The 21,659-nt window shown below is 49.0% G+C and overlaps 1 protein-coding gene across 1 annotated transcript in view; it reads left to right on the forward strand.

Annotated features, from left to right (window-relative positions):
• arhgef49 (Rho guanine nucleotide exchange factor 49) overlaps window positions 1-21,659 on the forward strand; it is a 227,943-nt gene that overhangs the window by 153,225 nt on the left and 53,059 nt on the right. The window contains exon 2 of the mRNA XM_085986825.1: window positions 21,168-21,383. The gene's annotated coding sequence lies outside the window, so the exon portion shown is untranslated. The remainder of the gene's footprint in view (window positions 1-21,167; window positions 21,384-21,659) is intronic.

The following is a 21,659-nucleotide window of genomic DNA, read 5'->3' on the forward strand; positions in this document are numbered from 1 at the left end:
AGTGACTACACTTCAGAAAGTGCTTCATTGGCTGTAAAGATCTTTTGGACTTCCTAAGGTTGTGAAAGGCGCTGAATAAATGCAAGTCTTTTCTTTCCTTTCCTTCCTCACATCTCTTATATTTAGGCTGCAGGAGAAATTATTAATTGTATATGTCAGCCAGCCAAAACATGGCCATTGCCTGTTCAACAATTAAAGTATCAATAAAGTTGATTGAGTGCTCTGAAAAAGAAATACAGACTTGCATTTCTATAGTGCCTCCCACGACCTCAGGACATCCCAAAAGCGCTTTACAGCCAACGAAGTATGTTTGTTTGGCGTGTAGTTACTGCTGTAATGTAGGCAACGCGACAGCCAATTTGTGCACAGCAAGCTCCCATGAACAGCAATGTGATAATGACCAGAGCATCTGTTTTTGTTATGTTCATCGAGGGACAAATATTGGCCCCAGGTAACTCCCCTGCTCTTCTTCGAAATAGATCTCTTAACATCCACCTAAGAGGGCAGATGGGGCCTTCGTTTAACATCTTCACCTGAAAGGCGGCCCCTCTGACAGGGCAGCACTCCTCTCAGTACTGCACTGGGAGCGTCAGCTTAGATTTTTGAGCTCGAGCCTCTGGAGCGAGGAGTCGGCCCCACAATCTTCCGACTGAGAGGCAAGGGTGCTACCAACTGAGCCACAGCTGTCACTCTGTGCCTTGTTCCACTGTCTGAGGAACATAATGCTGAGCAGAGATGGTATTAATACTCAATGAGTGCGCTGCATTGGGTCACTGTCTGAAACGGTTGGTTTGAATTTTTGTTGGAACCCCAATTTTAGTTGTCACATGGCCTCTTGGGATGTGCAGCGCATTGACTGGGAGTAGTCAGGAATTCATCACTGCTCCATGTCAGGCTACAGGAAAAGGGATAATGGGAAATATTGTGTAAGATCGATCAATGCACTCGCAAGGGTTTCAGCCGTGGCTCCGTGAGGCAGCCCTCTCACTGCTGAGTCAGGATATACTTGCCTTGGAGGCGGTGCAACGAAGGTTCACTAGATTGATTCCTGGGTTGAGAGAGTTGTCCTGTGAGGAGAGATTGAGTAGATTGGGCCTATACTCTCTGGAGTTTAGAAGAATGAGAGGTGATCTCATTGAAACATACATATTCTGAAGGGGATTGACAGGGTAGATGCTGAAAGGTTGTTTCCCCTGGCTGGAGTGTCTAGAACTAGGGGGCAGAGTCTCAGGATAAGGAGGAATTTCTTCACTCAGAGGGTTGTGAATCTTTGGAATTCTCTGCCCCAGGTGGCTGTGAATGCTGAGTCTTTGAGTACATTCAAGGCTGAGATAGATAGCATTTTGGACTTGATGTGCCAAATAACTGCCCGAATCCGTGAAGTTAAAGCTTAAGACTGAAGGCTTTTATTAAGTAAGAATCATGGCAGAGTTAACAGAGTTCATCATCGACCGAGCCCTTGGTAGAACATACCAGAAGAGGGGCGGGGCCAGGGAGGAGCATTAGTGGTTCCCCCCGGTGGAACATTCCAGATATTACAAGTACAACAACAACAACAACAACAATACAAATATCAGAACACAGAGTTATTTCGTCACATTCACCCCCTGCTATAGATTCAGTCTGTCAGGAGGTCTGATAATCCTCTGGGAATGACGTAACTCTTGCTGAGGCTCCTCCCGGAGTACTAACTCCGGTTCATTCGAATTCCCAGAATCATCAGTATTTTCCACACTGAGGGTTTGTGTCTCTGAAGGTCCAATACCACGATTGAAAACTCTACTCTCCGAGTCGAACTCTTTTCGAGCTCCAGCAGGTGCAAGATCTTTAATAGAGACCATATCCTCTCGCCCATCCGAATATTGAATATACGCATACTGGGGATTAGCATGGAGGAGTTGTACTTCCTCCACCAGTGGATCAGTCTTGTGGCCTCTCACATGTCTGCGCAACAACACAGGGCCCGTGGTCGTCAACCATGTGGGTAACGATACTCCATTAGTAGCTTTTCTTGGAAAACTAAACATCCTTTCATGAGGGGTGGCATTCGTCGCTGTACACAAAAGAGACCTTATGGAATGCAGCACGTCTGGCAGGACATCCTGCCAGCGAGAGGTCGGCAGGCCTCGTGACTTCAGAGACAGTACGATAGCCTTCCACACTGTCGCATTTTCTTTCTCGACCTGCCCATTACCATGAGGGTTATAGCTGGTAGTTCTACTCATTGCAATCCCCTTCGATAGCAAAAACTGTCGTAATTCTTCGCTCATAAAGGAAGAACCCCTATCACTATGTATATAGTTAGGCATGCCGAACAAGGAAAACAGTTGGCAGAGGCATTTAATTACAACAGCACTAGTCACATCCGGACAGGGGATAACAAAAGGGAACCGAGAGTACTCGTCTATAATATTAAGAAAATAGACATTACGGTCGCTCGATGGAAGGGGACCTTTAAAATCAAGACTCAAACGCTCAAATGGTCGAGTTGCTTTAATAAGATGAGCTGGCTCGGACGGCTTATAGAAGCGGGGTTTGCATTCAGCACAAACATGACAGGTTCTGGTCATTGTCCGGACCTCCTCAATAGAGTAGGGTAGATTGTGGGACTTAATGAAGTGGTTCATTCTGGTAACCCCAGGGTGGCAGAGTACATCATGGAGACTTTGAAGCTTATCTGTACCTAGACTAGCACATACTCCTCATGACAAAGCATCCGATGGCTCATTAAATACTCCAGGCCTGTACTGAATATCATAGTCATATGTTGACAGTTCTATTCGCCATCTTAAAATCTTATCATTTTTGATCTTGCCTCTCTGCTTAGTGTTGAACATAAAGGCCACGGATCGCTGGTCAGTAATGAGCGTAAAACGTTGGCCAGCGAGATAATGTCTCCAATACCTGACTACTTCGATAATCGCCTGTGCCTCCTTTTCCACTGAAGAATGTCGAACTTCTGGTCCTTGCAATGTACGAGAGAAGAAAGCTACTGGTCTACCAGCTTGGTTAAGAGTTGCTGCCAACGCAAAATCAGATGCATCACTTTCCACTTGAAAAGGGATCTTCTCATCCACGGCACATACCACTGCCTTCTCAATGTCCCGTTTGATATTAAGGAAAGCCTCCTGAGCTTCCGCCGATAGCGGAAAAGACGTCGACTTAATAAGAGGTCGGACTTTATCTGAGTAGCTAGCCACCCACTGGGCATAGTACGAGAAGAATCCCAGACACCTTCTTAAGGCTTTTACAGTGTGAGGTAAAGGTAATTCCTTAAGTGGGCGTAATCTTTCAGGGTCTGGCCCGATTACCCCATTCTCCACAACGCAACCAAGAATACACAAACGTGTAGTATTGAAGGTACACTTGTTTTCGTTGTAGGTCAGGTTTAACCTCTTTGCAGTCTCTAGGAACTTCGCGAGATTTTGATCATGCTCCCGTTGGTCACGCCCACAGATGGTAACATTGTCCAGGTACGGGAATGTTGCTTCCAACGCGTATTCATCCACCATACGATCCATCTCCCGTTGGAAGACGGATACCCCATTCGTCACTCCAAAGGCCACCCGAAGGAATTGGTACAGGCGCCCATTAGCTTCGAAGGCCGTATAAGGTCGGTCTTCTATTTTGATGGGGAGTTGATGGTAGGCAGACTTTAAATCAGTGGTGGAGAACACGCGGTACTGAGCTATCTGGTTCACCATCTCAGAAATACGAGGCAAAGGATAGGCGTCTAATTGGGTATACAGGTTTATAGCCTGGCAATAATCGACCACAAGTCTTTTCTTCTCATTAGTTTTAACCACCACCACCTGGGCACGCCACGGGCTACCACTGTGTTCGATGATTCCCTCCCATTGAAGCCTTTCCACTTCCTCTTTTATAAATGTTTTATCTTCTGAACTATACCGTCGACTCTTAGTCGCTATAGGTCTACAATTAGGAGCAAGGTTCGCAAACAAAGAAGGTGGACTTACATTTAAAGTAGAAAGGCCGCAGACTGTGAGTGGAGGCTGAGATCCACCATACTTAAGGGTAACGCTCTCATGCTGACACTGGAAGTCCAAGCCTAATATTAAGTTCACACACAACTGAGGTAATATGAGGAGTTTAAAGTCCTTATACTCCGTATCCTTAACGGTCAATGTGACTTTACAATATCCAGTTATCTCCGAAGTAAGGGATTTGGACGCCATCACAATTTCACTTCGAGTAGGATACACCTTCAATGAACAGGAGTTAACAAGGTTGGGGTGTATAAAACTTTCAGTACTGCCACAGTCTATCAAACACCCAGTAGGACGACCATTAATCTTGATGTCCATCATAGATTTTGACAAGGAACACGGTATGGTCTGGTCAACCGTAGCCGAGGCTAGAGTAAAACGATAGGCGGCAGCAGAGAAGACCTCGGGTACAGGATTACCCTTACACGCTTTACTAAAATGTCCCCGTTTCTTACATTTAAAACAGGTAGCCTCTCTGGCTGGGCAACTTTGCCTGGGGTGTTTATATTGGCCACAAAAATAACACTTAGACCCATGGGGCACAGCCGCAACAATAGGATTAAGTGGGGGCTCCATTGGTGTTATGGATGCCTCCATACTCGGAACACACGAGGCTGAGAGAGATGCATGGGCTGATGCATACACTTCTGAATTCTTCTGGGCTACATCTAACGATCGAGCAGCAGCGACGACCGTTTTTAAAACTAACGAGTCGTTCTCGAGGAGTCTCTGTCTAATATAATTAGATCGGAGGCCAGATATGAAAGAATCGCGGATGGCTTCTTCCTGATACACTATGGCAGAGACAGCCTTGTAGTTGCAACCCTTAGCCAAAGCCTTAAGGTCCTGCAGGAAATCGTCCAGAGATTCCTTGGGTAATTGCCTGCGAGTAGACAGGAGATACCTGGCGTATACTTCGTTAACCGACTTAAGGTACTGGGCTTTAAGAGCTGCGAGGGCCTCTTCATATGTAGTAATATCTTCAATTATAGAGTAAGTTTGATGACTTACCAAGTTGGTTAGAAGACCCAACTTGTTAACCGTCGAATCGAACGATGCGATGAAGTGTTCAAAACATCGCAGCCAATGCGTAAATTTCTTCGACGCGTCTGCCGAATGCGGATCGATATCCAGACGCTCTGGTTTCAAAAATCGATCCATCTTCCAAAAGTTGTTACTTAATAAAATTGATGTGCCAAATAACTGCCCGAATCCGTGAAGTTAAAGCTTAAGACTGAAGGCTTTTATTAAGTAAGAATCATGGCAGAGTTAACAGAGTTCATCATTGACCGAGCCCTTGGTAGAACATACCAGAAGAGGGGCGGGGCCAGGGAGGAGCATTAGTGGTTCCCCCCGGTGGAACATTCCAGATATTACAAGTACAAGAACAACAACAACAACAACACAAATATCAGAACACAGTTATTTCATCACAGGACTCCAGGGGAATCAAGGGATCTGGAGATCGGGCAGGAAAGTGGAGTTGAGGTCGATGATCAGCCATGATGTTACTGAATGGCGGAGCAGGCTCGAGGGGCCGTGTGGCGGAGCAGGCTCGCGGGGCCGTGTGGCGGAGCAGGCTCGAGGGGCCGTGTGGCGGAGCAGGCTGGAGGAGCCGTGTGGCAGAGCAGGCTGGAGGGGCCGTGTGGCAGAGCAGGCTGGAGTGGCCGTGTGGCGGAGCAGGCTGGAGGGGCCGTGTGGCGGAGCAGACTGGAGGGGCCTTGTGGCGGAGCAGGCTGGAGGGGCCGTGTGGCGGAGCAGGCTGGAGGGGCCGTGTGGCGGAGCAGGCTGGAGGGGCCGTGTGGCGGAGCAGGCTGGAGGGGCCGTGTGGCGGAGCAGGCTGGAGGGGCCGTGTGGCGGAGCAGGCTGGAGGGGCCGTGTGGCGGAGCAGGCTGGAGGGGCCGTGTGGCGGAGCAGGCTGGAGGGGCCGTGTGGCGGAGCAGGCTGGAGGGGCCGTGTGGCGGAGCAGGCTGGAGGGGCCGTGTGGCGGAGCAGGCTGGAGGGGCCGTGTGGCGGAGCAGGCTGGAGGGGCCGTGTGGCGGAGCAGGCTGGAGGGGCCGTGTGGCGGAGGAGGCTGGAGGGGCCGTGTGGCGGAGCAGGCTGGAGGGGCCGTGTGGCGGAGCAGGCTGGAGGGGCCGTGTGGCGGAGCAGGCTCGAGGGGCCGTGTGGCGGAGCAGGCTGGAGGGGCCGTGTGGCGGAGCAGACTGGAGGGGCCGTGTGGCGGAGCAGGCTGGAGGGGCCGTGTGGCGGAGCAGGCTGGAGGGGCCGTGTGGCGGAGCAGGCTCGAGGGGCCGTGTGGCCTACTCCTGCTCCTATTTTTACATATGTTCTGATGTAGAAGGTTGTGTGTTCAAGCCCCATTCCAGAGCCTTGAGTGCCTAATCTAGGCTGACACCCCCAGGCAGTACTCCCAGTGCCATCGTTCGGCTGAGACGTTAAACCGAGGCCCTGTCTGCTCCCATGGCACTATTTTGAAGAAAAACAGAGAAGTTTTCCCCGGTGTCCCGGCCAATGTTTATCCCTCAACCAACATCACTAAAAAAACAGCTGATCTGGTCATTATCACATTGCTGTTCATGGGATCTTTTTTTTTCGCTTATGAGATCTGGGCATCGCTGGCAAGGCCAGCATTTATTGCCCATCCCTAATTGCCCTTGAGAAGGTGGTGGTGAGCCCCCTTCTTGAACTGCTGCAGTCCGTGTGGTGAAGGTACTCCCAACAGTGCTGCTAGGTAGGGAGATCCAGGATTTTGACCCAGCGACGATGAAGGATCGGCAATATAATTCTAAGTCAGGATGGTGTGTGACTTGGAGGGGAACTTGGAGGTGGTGGTGTTCCCATGCGCCTGCTGCCCTTGTCCTTCTAGGTGGAAGAGGTCGCGGGTTTAGGAGGTGCTGCCGAAGAAGCCTTGGCGAGTTGCTGCACTACATCTTGTGGCTGGTACACACTGCAGCCACGGTATGCCATTGTTGGAAGGAAGGTCATTGATGAAGCAGCTGAAGATGGTTGGGTCTAGGACACTGCCCTGAGGAACTCCTGCAGCGATGTCCTGGGGCTGTGATGATTGACCTTCAACCACCACACCCATCTTCCTTTGTGTTAGGTATGACTCCAGCCAGTGGAGAGTTTTCCCCCTGATTCCCTTTGACTTCAGTTTTACTAGGGCTCCTTAATGCCATACTTGGTCAAATGCTGCCTTGATGTCAAGGGCAGTCACTCTCACCTCACCTCTGGAATTCAGCTCCTTTGTCCATGTTTGGACCAAGGCTGTAATGAGGTCGGGAGCCGAGTGGTCTTGGCGGAACCCAAACTGGGCATCAGTGAGCAGGTTATTGGTGAGTAAGTGCCGCTTGATAGCACTGTCGATGACACCTTTCATCACTTTGCTGATGATTGAGAGTAGACTGATGGGGCGGTAATTGGCCAGATTGGACTTGTCCTGCTTTTTGTGGACAGGACATACCTGGGCAGTTTTCCACATTGTCGGATAGATGCCAGTGTTGTAGCTGTACTGGAACAGCTTGGCTAGAGGCGCGGCTAGTTCTGGTGCCCAAGTCTTCAGCACAATAGCCGGGATGTTGTCGGGGCCCACAGCCTTTGCTGTATCCAGTGCGCTCAGCCGTTTCTTGATATCACGTGGTGTGAATCGAATTGGCTGAAGACTGGCTTCTGTGATGGTGGGGACCTCGGGAGGAGGCTGATATGGATCATCCACTTGGCACTTCTGGCTGAAGATGGTTGCAAACGCTTCAGCCTTGTCTTTTGCACTCACGTGCTGGGCTCCACCATCATTGAGGATGGGGATATTCATGGAGCCTCCTCCTCCCATTAGTTGTTTAATGGTCCACCACCATTCACGACTGGATGTGGCAGGACTTTGATCTGTTCCGTTGATTGTGGGATCGCTTAGCCCTATCAATGTGCAAATTGGCTGCCGCGTTTCCTACATTATAACAGTGACTACACTTCTAAATTACTTAATTGGCTGTAAAGCGCTTTAGGACGTCCTGAGGAAAAATATGATCGTTCCCCCTTCTCCCTGACCTGTAGGGCAGCATATTATAGGCCACTAGGTACGGTAGCAGAGTGGTTCTGTTACTGGACTAGTAATCCAGAGGCCTGGACTAATGATCCAGAGATGTGAGTTCAAGGTATCTACCACGGCAGCTGGGGAATTTAAATTCAATTAAATAAATCTGGAATAAAAAGCTAATATCAGTAATGGTGACCATGAAACTATCAGATTGTTGTAAAAACCCATCTGGTTCACTAATGTCCTTTAGGGAGGGAAATCTGCCGTCCTTACCCGGTCTGGCAATGTGCAATGCCGTTGACTCTTAACTGCCCCTCTGAAACGGCCTAGGAAGGTGCTCGCCACCGCCTGCTCGAGGGCAATTGGAGATGGGCAATAAATGCTGGCCTTGCCGGCGACGCCCACATCCCAGGAATGAATTTTTTTAAAAACCGGGCCATCCTCTAACACAGAAAATGCTGGAGGTAAACAGCAGGTCTGTCAGGATATGTTGAGTGAAAACCCTTCATTCATCATAACAGCTCTTCAGTGGTGGTTTAAACTGGCTTCGGGTTGCCTCAAAGAGCTTTACATCCAAAGACTTACTTTTGGAGTGTAGTCACTGTCGTAATGTGGGAAACGCGGCAGCCAATCTTATGCAAAGCAAGCTCCCACAAACAACAATGAAATGAATGTCCAGATCATCTGTTTATGATGTTGGTTGAGGGATAAATATTGGCCCCAGGACACCGGGGATAATTCCCCTGCTCTTCTTTGAAATAGTGCCATGGGATCTTTTACATCCACCCGAGAGAGCAGACGGAGCTTCGGTTTAAAGTCTCATCCCAAAGACAGCACCTCCGACAGTGCAGCACTCCCTCAGCACTGGCACTGGGAGCGTCAGCCTGGATTACTCGCTCAAGTCTCTGGAGTGGGACTTGTACCCACAACCTTCTGGCTCAGGAGTGTCGCCCACTGAGCCACAGCTGAGCAAGAAATGATGTCCTGATTAATACTCTTCCCATGACCGGCATCATCCAAGAACTGGGATCTTGCTGTGTTTGCCTAGGTAACAATTTTTGGGATGTGATAAGGTGCTCTCTCTATCTATCTATATTTATATATATATATTATATGCAAGTCTTACTTTGCAAATGAACACTTACCTCTGTTGCAAATAATGGCCAATTTTCATACATGACAGAATTGTCAATGATGGCTACAGGTTTACTTCACGGAGCTGTGTTCTTGGTGCAGTCCAGATGGTCTAATTGAGTCACAGATGGGCAATGCAGTAGTTGTATTAAAGTGCGACACATGGATTAAGAAGGGTGTTGCTATCCTGGGAATCGAGTGACAAAGTGTGAATGAGTTAGGTTGAGAGAGAAGCTGAAAAGGTGTGATATTGCATTATCGACAAACCCCACAGCCTTCAGGAGTCTTTCACAATTACTTCTTTTTTCACAGAACTTTTGCCAAAACGACTGTTACCTTTTTCTTCAAGGAAAAAAAAGTTCCCCTAGCAGCTTAGTGCTCAGTATGGTACAAAGCCGTGCAGTCCAGATAGGTTCCAGGTTTAATCCCTGGTCTGTGTTGAGTTAGCTGATTTGATCGGAGCTGGAGTGGTGGGTGAGGCATTACAGTTGGCCTCAGTACCCTGGGGCTGGGGGGGGGCGGGGGTGGAGGGGAAAACAGCCAATGTTGTTGCTCCTTATCACTGTCCAGTGACTCCAGCCAGGAGGTATACGGATGTTGGGGGAGGACAGGAACGAGCTTGGTCGTGATGCTTCTCACAGTTGAATAGCCTGCTGACTCTGAGACCCTAGGCTGCAATGAAAAATGGCCACTGGAGTGAGGTACTAGAGGGCAGTCCGTTCGCACCATTAACCAGACTCAAAACATAAGTCTGAATCTTCAAGTGTGGAGTGGAGTTTAAAAAAATTACCTTCAGAGAGGAATTGTATTGGGAAAGAAAGAAAGAAAGAAACTAACTAACTAAGTAACTAGCTAGCATTTATATAGCACCTTTCACAACCTCAGGACATCCCAAAGTGTTTTACAGCCAATTAGGTACTACAGGTAGACTATCCTTTATCCGAAAACCTCGGGACCAGCCGTGTTTCGGTATTCGGAAAATTTCGGATTTCGGAAGGTGGGTCGGCGGGGGTCCGCGGGGGGGGTCGGCGGGGGGGTCGGCGGGGGTCAGCGGGGGTCGGCGGGGGGGTCGGCGTCGGCGGGGGTCCGCGGGGGGGTCCGCAGTCGTGGCTTGTCCGTCGCTGCTAGCCTGGAATGCAATGAAGTTCTGCATTTCCACCAACAGGTCGTCGTGCTCGGTCGGAACAGGGGCCGGCACCGCCGCGGGCTCAGAGCTCTCGTTGCTTTCGAGCCTTTGGAAGAGAGTCAGGTGGTTCCGCGGGGGGGTCCGCGGGGGGTCGTGCGCACGACTTACGCTGACCCTCTGCTCAGCGTAAGTCGGCGGGGGTTGGGGTCGGCGGGGGTGTCGGCGGGGGTCGGGGTCGGCGGGGGTCGGCGGGGGGGTCCGCGGGGGGGTCGGCGGGGGTCGGGGTCGGCAGGGGTCCGCGGGGGGGTCCGCGGGGGGTCGTGCGCATGACTTACGCTGACCCTCTGCTCAGCGTAAGTCGGCGGGGGTTGGGGTCGGCGGGGGTCCGCGGGGGGGTCGGCGGGGGTCGGGGTCGGCGGGGGGGTCGGCGGGGGTCGGGGTCGGCAGGGGTCCGCAGGGGGGTCCGCGGGGGGTCGTGCGCATGACTTACGCTGACCCTCTGCTCAGCGTAAGTCGTGCGCCACTCTGGTCATGTCGTGCGCACGACTTACGCTGACCGAAAAAACCTTCGGTTTTTAGAGGGTTTCGGTTTTCGGAAGTTCGGATAAAGGGTAGTCTACCTGTATTTTGAAGTGCAGTCACTGTTGTAATGTAAGAATAGTGGCAGACAATTTGCGCACAGCAAGCTCCCACAAACAGCAACGACCAGATAATCAGTTTTTAGTGATGTGGGTTGAGGGATAAATATCGGCCCAGGACACCGGAGAGAACTCCGGCCATGGGATCTTTTAAATCCACCTGAGAGAGCAGACGGGGCCTCGGTTTACTGTCTCATCTGAAAGGCAGCACCTTCCGACAGTGCAGCACTCCCTCAGTACCGCACTGGAAGTGTCAGCCTGGATTTTGTGCTCAAGTCCCTGGAGTGGGATAGACACTGCCTAGACTTCTGCAGGAATGGCCGCTTGATCAAGATTCTGGAAGCTGCCTGTCACCTTTGGAATCGTACCTGAGTGAGGGACTCAGTGCTTTCAGGAAAGGAATAGAGGGGTGTCAGTTGCAGTGGAGAAAAACATTTCATTACAGAATGGGCTACCGTATTGCAGTAGTTTCGCTACTGGACTAGTAATCCCACCATGGCAGTTTTGAGAGTTCGAATTCAGTTAGAAAAAAAACAATCTGAAATTTAAAAACTGATATTAGTAAAAGTGACCATGGAACTGTTGGATTGTCATAAGCCAGGAGATCACGCTCGAACTTTATAAATCACTGGTTAGGCCTCAGCTGGAGTATTGTGGACAATTCTGGGCCCCACACCTCAGGAAAGATGTAAGGCCTCAGAAAGGGAGCAGAGGAGGTTTGCCAGGATGTTCCCAGGGATGAGGGGCTTCTGTTATGAGGAGAGGTTGGAAAAGTTAGGACTGTTCTCCTTGGAGCAGAGAAGGTTAAGAGGTGACCTAATAGGGGTTTTCAAGATGATGAGAGGTTTTGATAGAGTAAATAGAGAAAAACTATTCCCTCTGGCGAGTGGGTCAATAACCAGAGGTCATAGATTTAAAATCATTGGCAAAACATCTAGAGGAGAGATGAGGAGAAATGCTTTTCACTCAGAGAGTTGTTGGGATCTGGGACGCTCGATCCGAAAAGGTGGTGGAAGCTGATTCCATAAATAATATTAAAAGGGAGCTGGACAGGTACTCGAGGATGAGCAACTTACAAGGGTTATGGACAAAAAGCGGGGATGTGGGACCAACCATAACTGCTCTTTCAAAGAGCCAGCACGGGCCCGACGGGCCGAATGGCCTCCTTCTGTGCTGCAAGTTTCTATGAATCTAAGGTTTTGAATTTGTTCTGCCGATGGACAGGGAGCCAGCGTATGATAACAACCCAACTGGTTCACTAACGTCCTTTAGGGAAGGAAACCTGCCATCCTTACCCAGTCTGGCCTATTGGCCCTCCGAAGTAGCCTAGCAAGCCACTCAGTTCAGGGCAGCTAGGTATAGTCACTAAATCTGGCCTTGCCAGCGATGCCCACACCCGAGAGTCAATTAAAGAAAAAGAATTATTTCTGTTTACCAGCCTCCTCTGCATTTTTATCCAGACGGATACATCCCAAGGTACAAAAATAAGATCAAAATAAATATTCCAAAAGTCACCTTTTTACATAGACTACACAGCACAGAAACAGGCCATTCGGGACAACTGGCCTATGCTGGTTTTTATGCTCCACATGAGCCTCATCTAACCCCAACCCCATCAACATATCCTTCTATCCCATTCTCCCTCATGTACTTATCTAACTTCCCCTTTAACTGCATCTCTGCTATTCGCCTGAACCACTCCCTGTGGTAGCCAGTTCCACATTCTCACCACTCTCTGGGTAAAGCAGTTTCTCCTGAATTCCCTATTGGATTTATAAGTGACTATCTTATATTCATGGCCATTTAGAGACAAGGATTAGTGGTAGATTTGAACACCCAACCTTGGAAGAGATCAACCTCCACAGATACCACATTGGGCACAAGCCAGCTGGGTTTATCCGTAACGCAACCTTTGTCCACAGCGAGTTTTATGTGTCGTCTGAAGGTCAATAAAATCCAGAGATTCAGGTCGCTGCGTGGCGCTGCGCTGTACACCAACTCGACCAACAGATTTATGGGGGGGGGGTTTAAATTGAGAAACTTGGGTGAAGGACCAAGGCCCATGGTAGAGGACACCAGCAAGGTTGAAAGTAAAGACAAAATAAATCAAGTCGTGTGCTGAGATGACATCAGACTTAAAAAGCCTGCAGGTTGTCGGAGGATGGGAAAACCGAGGGTCGGAAAGAGATCAACAGTCTTGAGGCCCTGGGAAAGTATAAGTTGGAACAGTAGATGGTGCGATGAGTTTTGATTTCAATGTACGGGGGAAGAAGTGGGTGTTTTTGCCATCGTTGGCGTTGGCTAACTTTCATCCCTCAACCAACACCATTAAAATCAGATGCTCCGGTCGTTGTTATCACTGCTCTTTGTGGGGTCTTGCTGCCCGCAGATTGGTTGCTGTGTTTGCCAACATAACAACATATTGGCCCAGAAATTCGGGTCTCCACAGGTGAGTACGCGCTGGGTACTCACCCGTAGGCCCAACAAAAGTGCCGGTTTCGTGCATGCACTGCGCATGCGCGGGAAACCAGAACTTCCGTTCCCTTAAAGGAAGGGGTTCACAGGTCGAACGCGTGCGCCGGAGAGGCAGCGCGTACGCCTGGAACTTCCGGTTTTTTTGCAGCTTTCTCCGGGAGGGTAAGTCTCCAGGAGTTACACTTTTAAAAAAGCAGGCGCAAGGCCTGCTTTTAACAAGGTAAGTGGTGAATTAATTAAAATTAAAACATTTTTTCCACAGGTTTATTATTTTTAAATACTTTAAAGAAAGGTAAGTTTATTTTTAGCCCCGTTAGAAAATGTAATAAATTTTTTCAAAAATTTAAATTATTGTTTAAAATAGTTATTTTATGTAATTTATAGTTATTTTAAAAATGTGATTTAAAAAAAAAAATTATTTGAAGATTTAGTGATGTTTTGGGGCTTATAGTATTTATAGTTTTGACAGCTCTTCCTGTCAATTTTATGAATGGGCATTCCCTGCTACCATTGGCTCTCCATGGCCCACGGGATCCCAGGGGACGCAGCGAACGAACTGCGCCCCTGGGATACGCAAGCACTGCGCGCCGGCAGTTGGAGCAGGCCCAGGATCGGAATCCCACGCGGGCCCACAGCACAACGGCCGGCGCGCTAGGTAAGTGCAGGTCGGGGGCTTGCACCCGCGGGAAGCCTCCGACCCGAATTTCTGGGCCATTAATGACACTTCAAAAGCAATTGATTGGCTGGAAGATAAATGGCCGGGTAATTTGTTTTTGGTGATGTTGGTTGATAAATGTTGGCCAGGTCACCTCCCCTGCTCTTCTTCAAAAGCGCGCCCAGGGATCTTCTACATCCACATCAGAGGGCAGACGGGCCTTGGTTTAATGTCAATCGAAAGACGGCACCTCCGACAGTGCAGCACTCCCTCAGTACTACACCGGAGTGTCAGCCTAGATTTTTGTGCCCAAGTCTCTGGAGTGGGACTTAAGCCCACAACCTTCTGACTCAGAGGCAAGAGTGCCTTCAGCTGTCTAGCCCCTAAGCTCTGGAACTTCCTCCCTGAACCTTTCCACCTCTCCTCCTCCTTTAAGACGCTCCTTAAAACCTACCTCATTGGCCAACTATCCTAATATCTCCGTATGTGGCACGGTGTCAAATTTTGTGTCAAATCTTGTTTGATAATCGATCCTGTTTATTAGATGGTTGTTAAGATCCCAATAGTTACGGCGTTCCACTGGTGTCTGGACATTCCGACATCCACCGACACCATCTCATTGTTCTTTGTGGGATATTAAAAATTACGAGGGGTTTTGAATAAGGAGAAACTGTTTCCACTGGCAGAAGGGTCGGTAACCAGAGGACACAGATTTAAGATAATTGGCAAAAGAATCAGAAGAGAGATGAGGAGACATTTATTTAGCGCAGCGAGTTGTTGTGATCTGGAACGCGCTGCCTGAAAGGACGGTGGAAGCAGATTCAATAGTAACTTTCAAAAGGGAATTGGATAAATACCTGAAAAGGAAAAATCTGCAGGGCTATGGGGAAACATAGAAACATAGAAAAATAGGAGCAGGAGTAGGCCATTCGGCCCTTCGAGCCTGCTCCGCCATTCAATATGATCATGGCTGATCCTCTATCTCAATACCATATTCCCGCTCTCTCCCCATACCCCTTGATGCCTTTTGTGTCTAGAAATCGATCCATCTCCTTCTTAAATATATTCAGTGACTTGGCCTCCACAGCCTTCTGTGGTAGAAAATTCCACAGGTTCACCACCCTCTGAGTGAAGAAATTTCTCCTCATCTCAGTCCTAAATGTCTTACCCCGTATCCTGAGACTGTGACCCCTCGTTCTAGACCCCCCCCCCCCAGCCAGGGGAAACATCCTCCCTGCATCCAGCCTGTCTAGCCCTGTCAGAATTGTATACGTTTCAATGAGATCCCCTCAGTGAGAAAGGGTGGGGTGAAGTGGGTCTAATTGGAGAGCTCTTTCAGAGAGCCAGCACAGGCACGATGGGCCGAATGGCCTCCTTCTGTGCTGTATCAATCTATGATTCTATGATCTTGCCCTTCAAAATTACTTCATTGTGTATGAAATGCTTTAAGATGTTTCTGAGAGACATACCAAGGTGCTTTATAAATTGAAATCTTTTCTCATGGAAATATTCCCGTTATTTGTGAAATTATGATAGTTAGATATAGTTCGGGATGAAATTATTATGACCATACATTTATTCCTTATGGATTTAGGGGGCCTGGTAGTGACTGAGAAAGTTGACGTAGTAATGTAAAGTCAACTAGACCCTGAGGAATGTAGAGTGCATCATAAGTATTTCAGGAGACCCGTGGGGATTTACTAGCAGTGCACTGTGACGGATTAGCGCGATCTCTGGGATTTAGGGGCATCCTCCCAATGGAAAAGGCTGCAGACTTTCCAACAAAATCAGTTCCCAGAGATAAAAGCCAACAGCTGCCAGAGAGCACTCCAGACAACGAGCTGCCCCTACAGCCTGGACTGCAGGCCGCACTATGGGCCTGCCCCTATACCTCCCCCCTTCCCACTGTCCAGGGCCCCAAACACTGCAGGCCGCACTATGGGCCTGCCCCTATACCTCCCCCCTTCCCACTGTCCAGGGCCCCAAACACTGCAGGCCGCACTATGGGCCTGCCCCTATACCTCCTCCCTTCCCACTGTCCAGGGCCCCAAACACTGCAGGCCGCACTATGGGCCTGCCCCTATACCTCCTCCCTTCCCACTGTCCAGGGCCCCAAACACTGCAGGCCGCACTATGGGCCTGCCCCTATACCTCCCCCCTTCCCACTGTCCAGGGCCCCAAACACCCCTTCCAGGTGAAACAGCGATTTACTTGAACTTCTTGCAATCTAGTATACTGTATTCGCTGCTCACGATGTGGTCTCCTCTACATTGGGGAGACCAAACGCAGATTGGGTGACCGCTTTGCGTAACACCTCCGTTCAGTCCGTAAGGGTGACCCCGAGCTTCCGGTCGCCTGTCATTTTAATTCACCACTCCATTCCCACTCGGACCTCACCGTCCTTGGCCTCTTGCATTGTTCCACGGAAGCTCAACGTAAACTCGAGGAACAGCACCTCATCTTCCGATTAGGCACTTTGCAGCCTTCCGGACTCAATATTGAGTTCAACAATTTCAGATCATAACCTCGGCCCCTATTACTTTTTTACTTATATTTTTTTCCATCCCTTTGTTTTGGGTCCTCCTTTCCCCCCCCCCCTTTCCTTTTTTTCTCTCTCCCACCTGGCAGCTGTCTCTTATCCTGCCAGTGCACTTCACACCTAATCTCAGCTGTCTTTTGTCTCCACTGGCCTATTACCATCTCAGCTGGTTTTGAATACCTTTTAATGTCTCTTTTACTTCTTTTGTTCGATCGCAGCCCTGCCTTCGATCTATTTTATTTCCTTTCTAGTTTTGAAAAAGGGTTTCGACCCGAAACGTCAACTCAAATTTCTCCCCACGGATGTTGCCTGACCTGCTGAGTTTTTCCAGCATTTTCTGTTGTTATTGTGGATAACTGATATTGGTTGGCTTTTCCTTCCAGTTTTTCCTGCTCTCTAATCCGCTCCTCTTCTCGCCGGTGCGCTAGTTCTACGGAGACCGCCAACACCGCACCCAAGTGGCCATTCTTCAGCTGTGAGCCATCGAGCGTCAGTGGACTACTCCACCATGTCATCCGTGGCTCAGTGTGGTAGCACACTCGCTTCTGAGTCAGAAGGTTGTGGGTTCAATTCTCACTCTAGAGACTTGAGTACAAAAATCTAGGCTGACGCTCCAGTGTAGTTCTGAGGAAGTGCTGCACTGTCAGAGGTGCCGTCTTTCAAATGGGACGTTAAACCGAGGCCCCGTCTGCCCTCTCAGGTGGACGTAAAAGATCCCATGGTACTATATCGAAGAAGAGCAGCGGAGTTATCCCTGGTGTCCTGGCCAATATTTATCCCTCAATCAACATAACAAAAACAGATTATCTGGTCATTATCACATTGCTGTTGTGGGAGCTTGCTGTATGCAAATTGGCTGCCGCATTTCCCACATTACAACAGTGACTACACTTCAAAAAGTACTTCATTGGCTGTAAAGCACTTTGGGATGTCCTGAGGTTGTGAAAGGCGCTATATAAATGCAAGTCCTTCTTCATAATGGCTGACCTCATAGACCGCGCCCCATCCTGTCCTCATTGTACACTATATTCATTCTCGGGATGTGGGCATCACTGGCAAGGCCAGCATTTATTGCCCATCTTTAGTTGTCCTTGAGAAAGTGCTGGCCGCCTTCTTGAGCCGCTGCTGTCCCTCTAGACTTGACTATTCCCACGCGGCTGGCCTCCCAAATTCCACCCTAGGTAAACTTGAGGTGTTCCAAAACTCGACTGCCCGTGTCCTAACTCGCACCAAGTCCCATTCACCCATCACCCCTGTGCTCGCTGACCTACATTGGCTCCCGGTTAAACAGCGCCTCGATTGCAAAATTCTCATCCTTGTTTTCAAACCCCTCCATGGCCTCGCCCCTCCCTATCTCTGTAATCTCCCCCAGCCCCACAACCCCCCGAGATATCTGCACTCCTCTAATTCTGGCCTTCTTAAGCATCCCTGATTATAATCGCTCGACCTTTGGTGGCCGTGCCTTCTGTTGCCTAGGCCCTAAGCTCTGGAATTCCCTGCCTAAACCTCTCCGCCTCGCTACCTCTCTTTCCTCCTTTAAGATGCTCCTTGAAATCTACTTCTTTGACCAAGCTCTTGGTCACCTGCCCTAATTTATCCTTATGGGGCTCGGTGTCAAATTTTTTTGTCTTATAACACTCCTGTGAAGCGCCTTGGACTATGTTAAAGGTGCTATATAAACACAAGTTGTTGTTGTTGTTGTAAAGGTACTCCCACAGTGCTGTTAGGGAGGGAGTTCCAGGATTTTGACCCAGCGACGATGAAGGAACAGCGATATATTTCCAAGTCAGGATGGTGTGTGACTTGGAGGGGTACCTGGAGGTGGTGGTGTTCTCATGCGCCTGCTGCCCTTGTCCTTCTAGGTGGTGGAGGTCGCAGGTTTTGTAGGTAGAATCATAATTGGAGGCCATCAATATAAGATAGTCACCAAGAAATCCAATAGGGAATTCAGGAGAAACTTCTTTACCCAGAGAGTGGTGAGAATGTGGAACTCGCTACCACAGGGAGTGGTTGAAGCGAATAGTACAGATGCATTTAAGGGGAGGCAGGACAAGCATATAAGGGAGAAGGGAATAGAGGGTTATGCTGCTAGATTTAGATGAGGAAAGACAGGAGGAGGCTCGTGTGGAGCATAAACGCCGGCATGGATTGGTTGGGCCGAATGGCCTGTTTCTGTGCCGTATATCTTATGTAATCCTATGTAATCCAATGAATCATACAGCACTGAAGGAGGCCATTCGGCCCATCGTGCCTGCGCCGGCTCTTTGGTAGAGCTGTTCAATTAGTCTCACTCCCCTCTGCTCTTTCCCCACAGTCTTGCAGTTTTTTCCTTTTCAAGTATTTATCCAATTCCCTTTTGAAAGTTACTATTGAATCAGCTTGCACCACCTTTTCAGGCAGCGCGTTCCCACGCTGCGCAAAATAAAAACATTTCCTCATCTCCCCTCTGTTTTTTTTGCCAATTATCTTTAAAAAAAAAACGAGTCACCTTCCAAAAGGCAGTGGCCACCAGCCCAACGAAACTGCATCACCTCCCAGTCTGGGAATATGAACCCTGGTCTCCCACGTGATAGGCAGGGACTCGCACACACACACACTCCCTGCAGATGGCATCACAGGACCGAGATTAGGAGAGGGACCCCTGGCTGATTTAAGAACATAAGAAATAGGCCATTCGGCCCCTCGAGCCTGCTCCGCCATTCAATAAGATCATGGCAGATCTTCTACCTCAACTCCACTTTCCCACCCGATCCCTATATGCCTTGATTCCCTTAGTGCCCAAGAATCTATCGATCTCAGTCTTGAATACACTCAACAAGAATATATCCTTACCTAAGGAAGGATATGCTTGCTTTAGAGGGAGTGCAACAAAGGTTCACTGGACTGATTCCTGGGATGGGGGGATTGTCCTAAGAGGAGAGATTGAGTAGACTAGGCCTATATTCCCTAGAGTTTAGAAGAATGAGAGGTGATCTCACTGAAACATATAAAATTCTTAAGGGGGCTTGACAGCACAGATGCAGGGAGGTTGTTTCCCCTGGCTGGGGAGTCTAGAACCAGGGGTCACAGACTCAGAATAAGGGGTCGGCCATTTAGGACTGAGATGAGGAGAAATTTCTTCACTCAAAGGGTTGTGAATCGTTGGAATTCTCTACCCTAGAGGGCTGTGGAGGCTCAGTCGTTGAGTATGTTCAAGACAGAGGTCGATAGATTTTTGGATACTAAGGGACTTGAGGGATATGGGGATAGTGTGGGAAGGTGGAGTTGAGGTAGAAGATCAGCCATGGCGGAGCAGGCTCAAAGGGCCGAATGGCCGACTCCTGCTCCTATTTCTGATGTTCTTATGACTGAGCATCCACAGCCCTCTGGGGTAGTGACTTCCTCTCCCGAACCCATAGTCAATGAAGCCCATGTAACATCCCTACTGACTGAGACCAGCTAACTCAGCACAGCACAGGGATTGAACCAGGAAACCTCACCACTCGACCACAAACCACCTGCATTACATAGAATGTACATCACAGAAACAGGCCATTCAGCCCAACTGGTCCATTCTCCAAACGAGCCTCCTCCCACACCTGTTCATCTAACCCTATCAACATATTCCTTTCTCCCTCCTGTGTTTATCGAGCTTCCCCTTAAATGCATCTGTGCTATTCACCTCAACCACTCCATGTGGTAGCATGTTCCACATTCTCACCACTCTCTGGGTAAAGAATTTTTTCCTGAATTCCCTATTGGATTTATTAGTGACTATCTTATACTTATTGCTCCTAGTTCTGGCCTCCCCCACAAGTGGAAACATTTTCTCTAGGTCTATCCCATTAAACCCTTTCATTATCTTAAAGAACTCAATCAGGTCACTCCCTCAGTCATCTCTTTACCTGATAGGTACAACCTGTCAGTTCTGGTATCATCCTTGTAAATCTTTCTGCACCTTCTCCAGTGCCTGCGGATCCTTTTTGTAACATGGAGACCAGAACTGTGCACAGTAACTCCAAGAGCAGTCTAACCAAGGTTTGATACAAGTTTATCATATTTTCACTGCTTTTCAATTCTATCCCTCTGGAGTACTTTTTTTTAATTCAGCCACGGGATGTGAACATCACTGACAAGGCCAGCATTTATTGCCCATCACTAGTTGCCCTTGAGAAGGTGGTGGTGAGCCGCCTTCTTGAACCGCTGCAGTCCGTGTGGTGAAGGTACTCCCACAGTGCTGTTAGGTAGGGAATTCTGAAGATTTTGACCCAACGACGATGAAGGAACGGCGATATATTTTCAAGTCAGGATGTGACTTGGAGGGGACCTTAGAGGCGGTGGTGTTCCCATACGCCTGTTGCCCTTGTCCTTCTAGGTGGTGGAGTTTGCGGGTATGGGAGGTGCCGTGGTTAATGACGGTCCCGTGAACACAAGCACTTTGGTGTTTACAAGGAGTCCCTGATACTGTGACCTCCTAACCCTGAATAAGACCTACATGCAAAAGGTTAAAGAGTCCTGTGTCCTGGTTCAATTTGATTGTGAAGCTTGTCTCAGCTTTGTCCTTTCCCGTCTCTCTTCCAGGTTGTCTGAAACGCTAACCCCAAGCTTCTCTTGCTTTGGATCAAGTCCTTTTTATTTCCGCTGAAACGTACCTGTGTGGTGTCTATCTGCCGACCTCACCGAGTTCCTCAGGAGCGAGCAAAGCTTTGGTGACAGCCACCTTCACAGTTCAACCAGTAACCTGAGAACCACAAGGTCACGAGAGAGGAACTAGTGGACAGACTCAAAGAAAATGGGGTGAGTTGCTCTGAAAGTACATCGTAATATAAGCTGTCTGCTAATGTACCCTTTCGACAATAGACCTTCTGGTTCACTGCCATCCTATATCAGCAAGGGGTTAGAGCAAACCCTTCAACACCGTGATACAGTGAGGAGGCATTCTCTGGTTCATCTTGTACCATTTGTATTATTGGTGCTAGTTTTCTGTTAGTTAGCCAATCCTCTATCCATGCTAATATATTACCCCCAACCCTGTGAGTTCTTATCTTGTGCAGTAACTTTTTATGTGGCACC

Source organism: Somniosus microcephalus, chromosome 4 (genome assembly GCF_052327205.1).
Source record: "Somniosus microcephalus isolate GS21.2 chromosome 4, FLI_Smic_1.0, whole genome shotgun sequence".
Classification (NCBI taxonomy): Eukaryota; Metazoa; Chordata; class Chondrichthyes; order Squaliformes; family Somniosidae; genus Somniosus; species Somniosus microcephalus.